The sequence below is a fragment of the Nyctereutes procyonoides genome, unplaced genomic scaffold, assembly GCF_905146905.1.
Source record: "Nyctereutes procyonoides isolate TBG_1078 unplaced genomic scaffold, NYPRO_anot_genome, whole genome shotgun sequence".
NCBI classification, from domain to species: Eukaryota; Metazoa; Chordata; class Mammalia; order Carnivora; family Canidae; genus Nyctereutes; species Nyctereutes procyonoides.
In genome coordinates, this window is record NW_026575125.1 from 10,825,435 (window position 1) to 10,842,177 (window position 16,743).

Below are 16,743 nucleotides of genomic sequence, written 5' to 3' on the forward strand. Positions count from 1 at the left end.
ATATTTATATTTGCAGGTTGACATTTTAAAGAGATTTATCACCATCCAAGAGAAGAAACACACCTACCACTATATCTATTGTATGTGTTGCTACAATATGGTGCTGGTGACTTGGTAATAATCTACAGCTCATGCTGTAGTAGGATTTATCCAAAATGAAGAGATTTCCCTTTCTTCCACAAGATATGTAACATGCTATTGACCATGTAAAGAGGCAAGTTAAAACTGAGTTACTAGGGATCCCTGGGTGGCGCAGCGGTTTGGCGCCTGCCTTTGGCCCAGGGCGCGATCCTGGAGACCCGGGATCGAATCCCACGTCGGGCTCCCGGTGCATGGAGCCTGCTTCTCCCTCTGCCTGTGTCTCTGCCTCTCTCTCTCTCTCTCTCTCTGTGACTATCATAAATAAATAATAAAAAAAAAAATTAAAAAAAGAATTAAAAAAAAAACTGAGTTACTAAAAGTTGAGTTTTTAGAATATCTATAGTGTTCACTTCAAAAAGTGCACATTCTTCTTTTATTGCTAAACCTTTTTTTCTATTTATTGCTAAACCTTTCTTCTATTTATTGCTAAGCTTTTCTTCTTTCTGAGACAGCAGGTATGTGCCAAAGATTACAGTCACATAAGTGCAACTTTTACGTCAAACATATGTATTCCTGAAAGAGTTTTTTTTTTTTTTTCCATTAAGGGGGAAATGGCCATTCCTTTTAAACACTGGGAGCATAAGACATTCTAGTAGAAACCCAGCTGCTTCTTGAGGTAGGTGTGCAAACAGTGTTTTTCATCTTCTCCCTCACATTGAGCAACAAACTCAAACTTCAGATCATATAATCAGCTATAAATTGTTTTATTAAAAGTTTCTCTAGTATGGATTTCTTCAAATCCTTTTATTTTTATCAGGAAAAAAATTGTAAGCAGAAAAAGTACTCAAATAATGTAGGAAGAAGTGCAAATTAGTCTCAGCATATGCTTTCCAATCATGTTTCCATTTTGTAAACAGCATTACAGAAAGCAAAACTTAGCATAAATGGGTGAATTTCAGGTCTTATTGGGCTGATATCTAAAAGCAGATAAATGGGGTGCTCGCTTCAGCAGCACATATACTAAAATTGGAACAATACAGAGAAGATTAGCATGGCCCCTGCGCAAAGATGATGTGCAAATCTGTGAAGCATTCCATATTTTTATGTCCTTTAAAATTATGTTCAGTTCTTTGCTTTAATAAAGTTACCCTTCTATAAAAAAAAAGGGCAGATAATGGGATGCAGTTCTTCCTGGACCTCTGATATGCATAGTATCAGTTACTACTTGGAAAAAAAAAAACTCATACCAAAAGAGATCTGGAATTGACCTTTCTTGCCTTCTTTGTTCCCTCTGGCTTAGTTATCTTGTTAGCCACATGCACCACTCACTCGGGGAAAGGGCCATTTTAGTATAGCTGCTGAGTGTCATATACTGTGCTTCCAGGAAGCACCAATATATATGGAATCCTCTTTTACAAAGCTACACTTTGCACTGGGAATTGGAAGGCAATTTATTTTCAGTCTTTCTTTTTCTCTTCTGCTGGAAGGCTCAACCAGCCCTTCCAAGGTAGTCGCCCCGTGGGTCATCTTCCTAGCAACAACTCAGCAAACAGAATATTTCTTTTTTCCTTGAACAAGCTACGATTCAGGTTATTGAACAGACTGAAGATGTTCTTGTAAGGCTGTTTTGAATAGAGCTCTTTATTCTGGATGCTCCTTCTGTAGCTCCTACATGTGGGGTTACCTTAAGGTTTCTCTTCAACTTGAAATGCTGCCACATTCTAAGGTTCGTGGGCTTTTTCTACCAAATTCTGACATCTGGGGTGCACTGGATACACCCAGAGAGAGGTAGATGACCTCTTTGATACCTCTAATCTCTTCTTTCTTGTCCGGATGGGCCAAAATTAATAGTTGCTTACGGCAGGGTGGGCATGTTGAATCTCCGGTCTGCTGATGCCACTGAGCAGCATATTGAGCCTTTGGTCATTTATAAAATAAAGGTCATAATTCTTACCTTTCAGAGATTTTGTGAGAGTTTAACATGATTGATTTCATATCTACATAGAGACAGATATATAAAACCCTCTTGCAGGTGCTTCATATCTTTGGTTTCCTTAAATTTTTATTTAAATTCTAGTTAGTCAACACACAGCATATTAGCTTCAGGTGTACAGTTTACTGATTCAACACTTCCATACAACACTGGGTGCTTATCACGACAAGTGCACTCCTTCATCCCCATCACCTATTTCACCCATCCCTCCATCCACCTCTCCTCTGGTGACCATCAGTTTTTTCTCTAGAGTTCAGAGTTTGCTTCTTGGTTTGTATTTCTCTCTTTTATCCTTTGTTAATTTGTTTTGTTTCTAAATTCCACATATGAGTGAAATCATAAGTATTTATCTTTCTCTGACTTATTTTGCTTAGCATAATACTCTCTAGCTCTATCCATGTTGCTGCAAATGGCAAGATCTCATCCTTTTTATGGCTGAGTAATATTCCATTGTGTATATATAACACTTCTTATTTATCCATTCATCAGTCGATGATGGACATTTGGGCTCTCTCCATAGTTTGTCTTTTGTTGATAATGCTGCTATAAACATGAGGTAGCATGTATTCCTTCAAATCAGTATTTTTGTATTTTTTGGGCAAATACCTAGTAGTGTAATTGCTGGATCGTAGGGTAGTTCTTTTCTTCACTTTTTGAGGAAACTCCACACTGTTTCTCAGAGTGGCTTGCCTTTCTGAAAGGGCTCTTGCCTTTTTATGGGCTCCTAGAACTGGTAGTGATGGCTCCTCTTAGCCCCTCTAGAGGACAGCCCCAACTAGTATCCTTGAGGAGCCATCAAGTTTGACCCGCTGTGTGGCATATTTCTGTCCGGATGTCTCACTTTTTAGCAATAAGTGGAAAGTCTTGCAGGGGCCTAATGGAGCAAGACTGGGTGATACTAGGAAGTGTTTCTCTAGAGCTGATACTCTATATGCTGCATTTTGAAACCTAGTCCTACAGTGACCCAAGAGAGCTCACCAAGCAGGCAATAATCGTTGTTGCTTCCTCTGTAGCGCTGAACTTTGCTACCAGAAGAACTAGGCAAGAATTCCTGGGCTGAGAATCATAGAATTCAAACTGAATCACAGATAGTCTCTATTCACTCAAGCCCACAGTCCAAACTAAGTGCAATAATGATGCCAGTTTGTTTATGCATGAGCACATTCTCTGTTATGGATTGTTTAGCCTACCATGCTGTTCTATCCAACTCTTTATGCCCTTTCTTTCATTGCTCCTTACTTTAATTCTATTGACCTTTCAAACTTTAGCTTAAAATCCATCTGTTACACCAAACCTCTCCAGATCACTCATCTCAGCCTGAAGTTATGTATCTCTTCTTTGAATTGCTGTTGGTACAGTCATGCATTAGCATGTGATTATCATCATCCTCTCAAAGAGCCATTTAAAAATTTCATTGTTATTTAATGAGAAACATGTATCAGGTTTATTTTCTCAAAAAAGACGGTGAACCTTTTGAGAGAATACATTATACCTTTTTTGTGTGTGTGTCTGCCATAATGCCTACAACAAATATCTTAGTGGGTATGATATTTCCATTTGCATAATGGCTTCTTCAAATACCTGCAAAGCATCAACTCTCAAAGATTTCTGCTACTGGAGAAGGTCAAGTGGATATGAATAATCCAACATTTGAATTATTCAAAAATCATTTATATTGAGTTTTGGAAGATATTAGTGGCAGCTACATTCTTTCCCTAATAAATGATTTATAAAAAAATAATAGTAACACCAACACTCACTAGGACTTTATACTTTTCAGAGCTTAGCTCAAACTAATAATGATTCATTCATATTCTCTGAGCACCTGTAACAGAAGGTGAGAAGATGAGGCCCAGCCAAGGACTGGTTATAAGAAAAGTCTAGAGATTCTAGTTTCTTTGGTACTCCACATGGTACCCACAAGCATATTGGCTTATACCTATGCATTTGCCACATTTCACTTGTGTTTATCACTGATAATAGTTGATAAGTTATTGAGAGTAGCACACAGCCTACATTCACATTCTGGTTCTCCCATTTCCTAGCTGTGTGATCAATGACAACTTACCTAACCTCTCTGTACTTGAGGATACTCCTGAACAAAATAGGAATAATAACTGCATATTTCATAGATTTTCTGATACGGGACTTAAAAATTATATATGTAAGATGCTTAGCACAATGTCTCAAATGTTAACGAGAGAATGAGCAAGTATGACGATGCAAGAGAGGAAGAGAGTCGCTAGAGGTTTTATTTTCTTCTTTTATTCTCCTAGAATCCAAAGTGTAAAGAATACCAAAGAAGGAGAAGTAACTAAATGTAAAGACTCAAGCCATGTTCTTCTCTTGGGAGAGAATGATAAGAAAGAAAAAGTAGTACAAACCCAGTGCAAGAGCAACTTGTAAATGGGTACAAAATTTCCAAGGGTAAGCCATCGGACGGCTTACATGTAAACAACACAGAGTGGCTCAACCAATAACAAATGTTTGACTTCCAGAGGCTTCCAAAGGGTGAACTTTGTGCCTAACTTGATTTAGGCCAACTGATGATATCATTGAATTCCTGCTATGATGTTGGGGCTGGTGACCCCAAGTTTACTTAAGAGCTCAAGGTTTTGGATGGGGAGGTGGGACACAGGTACAAACATAATTACAGCGTGGTGTAGGAGGAATGTGAATAAAAAAAAAAAAAACAAGAGTTTAGGCTATCACATAAAAAGTGCCAAACCAGGGCTACAGAAGATATCATCAAGGTCCCTGAGAGAGAACTGCCTAGTGAAGGGGTGATTTCAGCCAGACACTGAAGGTGGAGTAGGAGGTTAATATAAGCATGCCATAGCAATGTGTTATATAAAAAGAACACGCACTTTTGCCTCAAATAGGCCTGAGGTTAGAAGCCAGGCTCCATCCTTCATGAGATGCATTTACTAAATAATACATATTTTTAAGACTATTGTGGGAAATATTTGTTAAGTATCTAGTATGGTGTCTGGCATATGGTATAGCCTCAAATACAATAGCTACTATATTGGTAACCATACAGTCTTAGAATGTTTTTAAAAAGGTTTTATTTATTTATTCATGAGAGCCACACAGAGAGAGGCAGGGATAGGCAGAGGGAGAAGAAGCAGGCTCCCTGCAAGTAGCCCAATGTGGAACTTGATCCCAGGACCCGGGATCACGACCTGAGCCAAAGGCAGACAATCAACCACTGAGCCACCCAGGAGTCCCTTGGAGTATTTTTTTTTATGAAGATGTCACCTTAAGTGCTGGTAAGCACAGCTGTTTCACAGTTCCTCTCTCTAAACCTGAGTGGCGGTGGTAAACATCTGCAGGGATTTCGGTGCTCACCTCCCTGGAAATACCACAGGGAAAGGACAGCCCAAATTTAGAGTATCCAGAAGCCCATGACAGAAGTAAAGGAACAGGCTCAAGCCAGTCGTGACAGCAAATGTCAAGGACAGTCAAAGTCCTTGGGAAGGGCTGATCTATACTGAACAATAAATCTGGGACACTTTGCCTTTATCTTTCTTTCCTCCTTCTTTTTCTTCAAAGTGCTTTGCTCTTCCCATCACTGGATAAAGTCAGCAGTCTGATCAAACTCCCTCAACACTAAGATTTAAGGGATGCATTAAGTCATTCTCCCCACAGACACTGGCGTTGAAAATATTTCAAGGGATGGGAAATGTCTAATTTAAAGCATGCATGTCTGAGAGTGGGGGGTTTGGATATTAGCACTCAGTCAACAGTGAGGTTGAGAGTGGGGTGGTGATGACCAGAACTACCGAATTCGTTTGAAAAAATTTATGTGGAGAAAGGCATGGTGGAAGGAAAAGGTGCTTGCATTTACAATCAGGGGAGCTGCCTTAAAATCCCAACTCTGGCACTTTTCAGTTATTGACCCTTGTCAGGTAATTTTGCTTTCTTGTTCTCATTTTTCTTCAATGAGTAATGAGAATGAGAGTCCTTAACTTATACAGGATGTTGTGTGGGTTAGACAAGCACTTCTCAAATTGAATGTGTACACAAACGACTTGGGCATCTTGTTAAAATACAGTTTCGGATTCCGCAGTTCTGGAACAGGGCCCAAAGTTCTGCATTTCCAAAGAGCTCTCAGATGGTGCCAAGGCTGCCGATCCAAGTACCACATCCTGAGTAGCAAGAGGCCGGTAGATAATGTAATTAATGATCAAATGGGCTTTCTTCCCAGATACTTTGGTGGGAAGAGATCATTTCTCTTTGTAACTGGCTTGCTACCAGTTACAAAAATGAAGTCAAGTTGAGGCTGGAGAAATGTAGAGAAGAAAAAAACTGCTCTCAGAGTTTGGGGAGGGAGCTACTGCTTAATCGGAAAGGCTGAAAAGTGTATTTTTTCATGTGGGAAGGGAGCTGCTCAGCAATGGCCTGGCCAGGGCTGCTTGAGGGAAGGCCACCGGTATTGTGAGTTTTCCTCACCTAAACACCAAGCAATGGCTGCCTGTGTTTTCTAATGAGGGCTGTCTAGCTCCAGTGCAGCTGTTGGCTGCTGTTCATTGGCTCCCTTTTCACCGGGTTGTAAACATGACTGATGTTTATTTTAAGGAAAATTATCTCTTAGTTTTGGTGTTCTCATATTTCATTTTCTTTCTACAAATGGGAGCTGGAGTTATAAAAGTTTGCTTCATAAATGATCTTTCAGAATTCCTCCTGCCCTACACTTCCTCCTTTCTCTTTACTCTTGCTCATCATGTCTGCCCAGCTAACAACAGTAAACTTACATTCTTGAGGAACTTAGTCTAGTATCAACGCAGCCACATCATTAACATTGCCTCATTTACAGACTCAACTATCCTCAATAGTCAAAAAACACCGTGTTTCTATACAGGGGATTAAAACCTTCCTCTTGACCTAGAGCTAGTTCCTTTTAATCAGCTGGGAAAGTGCAGGCATTCCATCCAGGGCAATATGACCTCCTGAGTCTATGCACAAATTGTTGATAAACACTTGTAAAGCACCATGTCAGGTGCTCGTCATGCACAAGACATTATAGAGGAGATAATGAGAGCGATCAAAAAGAAAAACCGAGTTCCCCTCTAGCAGGATGGAGAAGACAATGTGAAAAAGGTAAAGGGGAGGGAGGAGAAGTTGGCTCAGGGTTCATTTGCCTGGGTGGACAGACAAATGGGTGTCTCATGTGCAAAGTGAAGATAGGTTTAGTGAGCCTGTAAAATGAATGAAAAATTGGGTTAAAAGAGTTTTTTGTAATTGAAAAAGTTAATCCTCAACAATATGTTTAAAAAATTAAGGGGTGTTTAAAAAACACATTTATTGAGGTAAAACTGACATATAATATTTAAGAAGTACAGTTGAAGTTTTGACATTGTGTATACACCAGTGAATCTACTACCACTGTCGAAATGATGAACATACCCATCACATCTCTTTCCCTGTGGCCCTCTGTAATCCCTCTCCCTGTCCTTCCCATCACATCCCCCAGCCCCAGGAAATTACTGATTTGCTTTCTGTCACCATACTTTGAATTTTATATCAATAGAGTCTAATAATATATACTTTTTTGATCGACTTGTTTCACTTTGCATAGTTATTTTATGGTTCATCCATGTTGTGTGTTCATTCTTTTTATTGCTAATATTCCATTATATGAGTATGTCCTTGTTTATACATTAAGCTGTTGATAGACATTTGGGTTGATTCCAATTTTGAGCTATAGCAAATAAAGCTTTGATGGTAGTCTTTGTGTAGGCATATACTTTCTCTTTATCAGATAAATACCTAGGAGTAGGATGGTCAAATCATAAGGTAGGTGTTTAACTTTTTAAGAAATTGGCATGAACGGTTCTCCAAAGTGGTCATATATTCCCACCAGCGGGATATGAAAATTCCTGTTTCTCCATATCCTTGCAAACATTTACTATGTTCAGTCTTTGTTATCTTAGACCTTTGAATAAGTGTAGTAGTATCTCATTGTGGTTTTAATTTCCATTTCCCTAAGGACAAATGATATTGAGCATATTTTTATTGCTTATTTGGCATCTGCATGAAGTGCTTTCTTTGATGAAGTGTCTGTCCAATCTTTTCCCCATTTTATATTGAGACATTTGTTTACTTTTTAAGTTTGAGAGTTTTAAAATATATTTTGGGTACAAGCCTTTTATTAGAGAAAAGGTTTGCAAATAGAGAGCTAGCACTTCAGTGGATTCAGAGGTGAATAAGAGCTAGACTCTGCTTATAGGAGCTCACATCTCAAGGAAGGGATGAGGACAATAAAAACTGATTGCTGACCACTGTGGGAGCTACAATCAATACCTTTGCCATGGCAGTGTAGAAGAGAGTACAATAAATTTCACTCAGGAGAGCTTGGAGAGATTGCCCAGAGGAGGGGAACTTAAAGCTTTGTTTTGAAATGTGAAGAGTCAGATGAGTGAAGAACATCTGTAAGAGAACATTCTAGGCAAAGAGAATCTGTGCAAAGGCAGGAAGGTAGGTTTGGGAATCATGAGTTCTGGGTGACCAGAGGGAATAGGGGAGAATGAAAAAGGGTAGGGCGAGGAAGGCTGAGACTAGCTTGTCAGATTGTGGAACGTTTTGTAGATTAGGTTTAAGAATCTGAGCTTCATCTTCAAAGCAATAGGGAGTCCAGTAAAGGGTTTTAAGTTTCTGAGTAAAATGGTCAGATTTGCATTTTAAGAAAATGTCCTGCAGTGATGGAGAAGGATTAGAGGATAATGAATTCAGAAAGAGTAACAAGAACCTAAACAAAGCAGTAATAGCAGTGACAAGGGAGAGGGGAATTGGATTCTCAAGATATTTAAGAGGAGTGATAGCTGTTGGTAAATGTGTAGATGTTATGGGTAAGGGAGATGGTGCTATAAAGGCTGACTCCCAGGTTCTGGTTGAAATAATGGGATGATTTGGGGGCACATTCATTACATCCAGGAATATATGAATTGGCACAGGAGAGGTGGGGAGTATTAGGGGTTCAGCTTATATCACTGATTCATTTATTTAGCACATTTTTACTGAGTTGCTACCAGATGTTAGGAACTGGGAATCTCATGAAGATCAGAGTAGATGTTATGATAGCCTTCACAGAGTAAAAAGTCTAGCATGGAAGAGAGACAATGGAATAGTCCCACAAGTGTGTAATTTAAAACAATTGGCTCTGAATTGCCTAACATAAGACAATAGGGTTTTTGGATAGTGCATTCAGGTGGATCGCAGTCTCAAGAAACACGACCTTGAAGAAGTAAAGTTTAAGAGGAAATCTGAAGGAGGTAGGCTGAAAAAGGTCAAAGAATAATGTTTAAAATAGAAGGAACAAAGCAGGTTAAATACTCTGGGTCATCCAGGGAGAGGTTTCCAATAAGTAGATCGAAACATCTACCCAGAAACAAGGCCTCAGATGGAGAAGTTATCAATCCGTGGGGGCAAGTAAAAGCATGGCTGAGCATGAGAACTTTGAGAAAGGGTTGTAGGATCTGGAAGGAGTAAGACTGACAGTTGACCTATGGCATATCAATATTTAAAGTGCAGGGCGAGTAGGAGAGCCAGTTAGCTAAAGAACAAGGAAGAACAGTCAAGTATCTAAAAGAAGAGGGATAAAGCCAAGAAATAGGAAATTCATGACAATGCCCAGTGGGTGGAAATGACTGTTCTGGTTTATGTTATTCTCCTTCCCTCTCACCCTATGTGCTCAACCGACCGAGCCACCCAGGTGCTCCTGGTATTAACTGATTTTTTTTTATTGTCTCTTGTCAAGCTGAACCAGGTCCCTGCCTCATTCTTTTCAAGGAAGGTGTGCACGTAAAGAAAGATATTTTTTATATTGGTTCTAAACATTCTCAAGGGAACCTGTTCTGTCATTTTCCCCTTTGCCTGTTATTCAGAAGAGTGAGTTTTAATTTTGGAGTCATGCAATCACTTTCCAGCGTATTTTAAATGTAATTACATTTCAAATTGTGTGCTTTGTGAAATGAGTCAGAATCTTGTAGCCATTTCTTTTCTTCTGGGAAGAAAAATCAAGACCCCCCCAAAGAGAAGGTCCTCCCACTCTGTAATAATGGCATGCATCTGTACCTAGGAATGTTTTTTAGGCAGGCTTGCTGTAAAGCTCAAACAAACTACTCAAAGAAAAACTATTACCCCTTTCCCTGCCTCCTTGCTTCTATGAGTTAGTCTTTCAAAGTCTAACTCGTCTTCTGCATAAAGTTAACTCCAATATTATAGTCCTCAACCCATTTCCCTTGTGTTAATAACAATCATTTCCTAAGAACCTGATATGTATCATGCACTATGCTAAGCATTATTGAACAATGCATTGCCTTGCCTAACTTCAAGCAATTTTCTGAGGTAGATTTATGACACTCATGTTATAGAGGAGGAGGCTGAGTCTTAGAGATGCTAAATGATTTGCCAGATCTGCTGAACTCTAAGATATTAAACAAATAAAGGTCACTTTATCACTCAGGATATGCCCAGTTATGCTGCAGTAACAAATAAGCCACATCTCTTAATAGCAAATGTTTGTTTCTCACTCATATGGCATGTGCATCTAGGCCAGTTCTGCTGAATGTCCCCTTGGCCCATGACCCAAGCTGTCGAGGATGTCACAATCTTGAAATTTGTTGACTGTCAAGGTGAAGGGAAAGATGGTTTTGTACCAGCAGTTGAATGCTTTGGCATAGAAGTGACAGGTATTGCTTCAGGGCACAACTCATTGGCCAGAGCTAGTCACTTGGCCCCACCCAACCACAAGCCATTCAGAAAATGCAAGCTGATTTAGGACTTGGAAGGCAGAAGAGTACAAAGCTGAAGTAAAGTCCACAAAAGTTATGGAAGTTCTATTAGGTTTCTGCATCCACTTCGGTGCTTGCATTCTAAATTGTAGCTGATAAAGATATTAAAATTGTATTGCAAAAGCAAAACCAAAATGAGCTATCACTTTTAAACCCACTAGGATGGCTATAATCAAAAAGACAGAAAATAATAAGTGTTGATGAGGATGCAGAGAAATTGCGATCCTTATACTTTGCTGGTAAGAATATAAAATGGTACAGTCACTTTGGAGAATAGTTGGGCAATTCTGTAAGTGCTAAACATGGAGTTATCATATGACTTAGCAATACCCTAGGTATATACACAAGAGACATGAAAATATATGTCCACACAAAAACTTGTACACTAATGTTCATAGCAGTGTTATTCAGAATAGCCAAAAGTGGAAATAATCCAAGTGTCCATTATCACCTAAAAAATGGATAAACAGATGTGATATATCATTACAATGGAATATTACTCTAAAAAACAAAATGATGCAGGATTGATACATGCTACTACTTGCAAGAACCCTGCAAACATTATGCTAAATAAAATAATCCAGTCACAAAAGATCACATATTGCATTAATCTACTTATAAGAGATGTCAGAAATAGGCAAGTCCATAGATATAGAAAGATCAATGGTTACCTAGGACTGAGGGTGTTGGGAGGAAATGAGGAAATGTAGCATGTACCAGTACTCAGTGTCTGGCTGTTAAGGACAACTGACACTGAAATCATGATACTGTCTCTAGAATAGATCCATTAGGAATGGTAACATCTGGCATGAGGGAAGTACCTCCCAAGCAAGCATCCTGCAGACTGATGAAAGACTTTTATTAGGCAAAATTGGGTTTAAATGAGAGAGGGGAAGAAGGGAGATGAAATAGGTTTATTGTTACCAACCCAAGGAGGCAGATCTCGAAGGGGAAAAAATAACATTGAAAATCTTGCTATTATGTTAGACTATGATGAATTTATCATGTATAGAAACTAATCTGTATTTTGGATTTTTATAATTCCTCTTCTGAAAAAGTGTTATGAACTTGGAGCTATGTTATTTGGGCACTCTCAATTTTTTTAATGGCAAACAGAATTTTGGATCTCAGAAATAATTTTCTATGTGAACTAGACACATTCCAAAGTGGAAATCAAAGTTTTTAATTAAGACACGAAACTGCCAATAATAAAAATGAACAAAAATAATTACTTTGTGAAAATTCTGTTCAAGAGATGTGCATGTAACCTCATGAAATACAGTGCTCAGAATGTCTCAGAAGCCAAAACTATATTTATAATTCTGTCCAGGATGAGACATGCTCTGATTTGAAATGGTCTCAGACAATGCAACCAAAGTGTTAAATAACTGATATTTGCAGACAAAATTTTGCCTTAGAAAAGATGACCTTCTTGGGACAGAACCAACTGAGATAAAGAAGAAGACCCTGGCAAAAAACCCGGATCTAAAATCTTGGGAAAAGATCAACTACTCTTTCCTGTCTGGAACATTTAATATTTTGACTTGAAACTGTAAGAAAGTTCACGGGGGCGGGGGAAACCTGTGGGTAAGGGCTTCTGCCTCCACCCCCACCTCTTCAATGAAGGGTGATTCAAAATTGGGGAAGTTCCCCAAGAGAAATTTGGCTAAATGAAATTTGATTTTAAAATACTTGAAAAGAAAAATTCTCTAGCTTCTTTAGACAAATTAAAAGGGATCCTGGGAGAGGGGAGGGCAAACAAGAAATATAGCTCAAATAAGAAATTTTTGAGGACATTGGATCCCCAGAAGGGAAGAGGGATTAAATCCTTTCACAAGGTAGATTTAAGATAAAATCCCCACCCCAACCTTGAACAGAGTGGCAGCTATTAACAGAATGATACCTCAGGAGACCTGTAAGTGAATCCACGTGGCTCTCAGGTACAGATGTTGCCTCTACCTGAAACCAGATGCTAATTAAACATGAGTATGAAAATCTCCTACCATATCCCAAGCAAGCAGGCGACCAACATGGTTAAATTATTGCAAATCATAAATTCTGAAACACACAGACTACCAAACTATTAAAAATAAATTACTTGCTTCTGGCTCCTTCCAAGTAGGAATTTCAACATGCAGTAGACTTGTTTAGATTTGGGAAAGCTATATCTCACATTTGGAGATCTTATTATGCCCTATTCACCAAGTTCTCTAGAAGAGAATGACTGATCACTCCTTGTCTGTAGTAATTATATACAGAATTAAACATTAGAAGGGCTAAAATACCTGCAAAATGTTGAATAATTGCATCAAAATATTCTATAGCTACAATTTGCTAAATTCTCATATTTGTTTTACATGTGAATTAAAACTTTTGGAATATGTCCAAAAATGTTGGAGGAATTGACTGTACAGGGATTTGGGGATATTTAAATGTAATATGATTACAGAATTACAAATGAAATGTGCCATAATCCAAATGTGCTAGTGTTTTCTGAGTCGGCACTTATAAAATACAGACAATTCATAGAAATTTTTCTACCTGAACTCTTGGGATTAAGTTTTATAAGTGTCTCTAATTTCCCAATATTAATGTGGTTGTATTTTTTAACACTTTTGGTTGGTGTTTGAAAAGGTAGACTGGTACAACACTGAGATAAACAATTTCAGTATATTTCGTGTCAGTTATCTATTGCCATAGTAACGCTACATGACAAAAAAAACCTTCAGTAGCATAAAACATTGTTTATTGCTTATACATTTGGAGTGGTTGGTTAAAGTGGCTCTCCCATTCTTGGCTAGGCTCACTCACATGTGTGGAATGGCTCACTGTTGGTTGCTCTTGGCTGGCTGTGGCTTGGGTAAATGGGGTGACTCAGATATGCTACATGTATCTTTCATCCTCCTGGGTATGTTTTAATGGCAGAGGCAGAGAAAAGGGAGACAGCAAAAACATACAAGGTTTCTTGAGAACTAGGCTCAAAACTGGCATGCTATTACCTGCACCACATTCTCCTGGCTAAAGCACGTCACAAGACCAACTCAAATACAAAAGATGGAAAAATACCTTCTGTCTCTTTAGTAATAGAAATGGCAAAGTCACGTGGTAAAGGGTATGGACTCAAGAAGGGGAATGCAGGTGAAAAACTGGGGCTCCTGACAGAATCAATCTGCTAAATATATATAAACACAAAGCCTTTAAAAAGTTGTAGTTCAATATTAAGGTCCCCATGATAAATAATAAATCACGGCACACTGACCCATAACGATGAAAAGTCAAAGAGCTTTGGGAGAACCCTAAAGGTTTATAATTATCTGTATTGACCCATTCCATGCTATTGCTGGCAAAGTTGTGGGAATCTAGTTAAATTACTGGATAGCCTGTGTCTCTGTATTCTTTGGTGTTCTCTTGGAGGGATATTGGGATTTCTTGTTCTTTTTAGACAATTGACAATGACAGGTATAGACAAGGGAGATCATTCAGACTAGGGGATGGTGAACTTTTGCTTTAAAGGGCCAGATAGTAAACATTTCAGGTTTTGTGGGCCAGACAGTCTCCATCACAACTGCTCAACTCTGCCCTTTCAGTGCAAAAGCAGCCAGAGACCACATGTAAACAAATGGGCTTGCATGCATTCCAGTAAAGTTTTATTTTAAAAATCAGGCAATGAGCCAGATTTGGCTGATGGGTTACAGTTTGCTGACCCCTAATCTAGACTTTCATACTTTGGTGCCAATTCCACGATGCTTACGCAAAAGATAAAGAAGAGAAAATAAAGACTTCTAAATTTGGAACAACAATATAAATCAAGAACATTGTCTTGTAGTTGTAAAATATGGCAGGGTATACCAGAAGTTACTGGAAGGGATAAATAAAATGGATTAATAAATTCTCATACTAGAGAAAGGTAAAAAGCATACCTGAATACCTAGACTTTGGAGAAAAAGTGATTTTTCTGCTTTATGCCAGTAGTTTGAAGCTCGTGTGTCATGTTGTTCAGCTTTGAGTTTCCTTGTAAAATCATACAATGTACTCTCCCTGGTACCCACATGTCTCTCTTTGGGCTGGGAGGACTGAAAATGAACCTGGAATACCTTGGTGAGCATACAGTTTTTAAATATCTGGAGATGATGACCCTTAAAAGGGTCCCTCTCAGGCATGCCGTGACAAATTGAACATCAAAAAGTCAGGGATGATTACACTAAATTGGGATCAGCTGAGCCTGTGGATGGCATTAAGTCCAAATTGACACTCTCAAAAGGCAAACAATAAATATACACTCAAGGGAATGTTCTTATTGCCTATCAGTTTGAGCAAATTATTTGTATCCAATTATCAAAAAAGGAAGAGGGTAGAGGACAAATAATTCAAATGAAAGAGTAATATGGACCACTTCAGTTTGTTTAGTGGCTATAACACTTTCCTTTCTTTGGGTAGTTTGAAAATTTTTTATGCCTCTCATGTGAGCTACAAATTAGCATATTCCCAATAGTCATGTCGTCTCTCCATGGATGTCTCAAACATAAATCCAAAACGGAGTCATTAAATTCTCTCTCTCTCTCTCTCTCTCTCTCTCACGCACATTTCTCTTCCAGAGTTTCCCATCTCTGTAAATGAGCCACCATCCACTCAGCTGAGCTAGCCACCCTCCACGTCCAGTTGATTTCTGAGTCCTGTGTACCTTCCCACTTACATGTCTCTCAACTTTATCTTCTCCCCATATATACCACCAACCTGGTTCAAACCATGATTTTTTGTGACCCAGACCACTGCCATGGCTTCCTAACTGGTCCCTTCCACGAAGTTTTGCTTCCCTCCTGCACATTCTCTGTTCTCCAGTTACATAAACACAAACACAGTCATATCAGCATCGTTTAAACCCTTTGATGCTTCCTAAATCCTTTATAACAAAGACCAGTTGCCTAAACTTGGCTCATGAAGCCTTCCATGATCTAGATGCAGCCAATCTGTTTTGCCTGTTCCACCTTATCTTTCCCCTTTGCCCACTCTGCTCAGCCTTTCTGAGCTGTCTTGAATACACCAGTGCTTCTATGCTCTCGCACTTACTGTTCTCTCCCCATGGCCATGTCTCCACACTCATCTCTTTTCAGCTTCCAACCCATTTCCCTGCTTCCCTCTTACACTCTCCTTCCCTTTAGAGGGCCTTTTCTGTCTTACCAATCTATATTGTAGGACTCAAGAAGATAGAGGCTGCTCCTCATGCACATACTGTTGCATTTCTAGTACCCAGCACCACTCTCGGCACAAAATAGATGTTCCATAAATCATTGCAGAATGGGTAAATTAATACCTGAATTATGTTGCTATGTGTGACTTTGGTGGGAGGTATCAAATTTCTTTCAGATAGAAAAGATGCTCAACATCACTCATCCTCGGGGAAATACAAATCAAAACTACAGTGTGGGACAGCCCGGGTGGCTCAGCAGTTTAGCGCCACCTTCAGCCCAGGGCGTGATCCTGGAGACCGGGGGTGGAGTCCCACATCGGGCTCCCTGCATGGAGCCTGCTTCTCCCTCTGCCTGTGTCTCTGCCTCTCTCTCTCTCTGTCTCTCATGAATAAAATATTAAAAAAACACTACAGTGTGATGTCATCTCACATCTGTCAGAATGGCCAAAATCAACAGCACAAGAAACAACAGGTGTTGATGAAGATGTGCAGAAAGGGAAACCCTCTTGCACCATTGGTGGGAATGCAACCTGGTGTAGTCACTCCAATGAACAGTATGGAGGTTCCTCAAAAAGCTAAAAATAGAACTAACTTACAACCCAGCAATTGCACTACTAGGTATTTACCCAAAGAATATAAAAGTACTAATTCAAAAGGATATATGCACTCCAATGTTTGTAGCAGCA

At 39.1% G+C, this 16,743-nt stretch overlaps 1 non-coding gene across 1 annotated transcript; it reads left to right on the top strand.

Moving 5' to 3' along the window:
* Positions 1-1,077: 1,077 nt before the first annotated feature.
* LOC129519038 (U6 spliceosomal RNA) lies at positions 1,078-1,184 on the top strand. Its single transcript, XR_008666335.1, has one exon. It is a non-coding gene; the product is annotated as a U6 spliceosomal RNA (small nuclear RNA).
* The last annotated feature ends 15,559 nt before the right edge of the window (positions 1,185-16,743 follow it).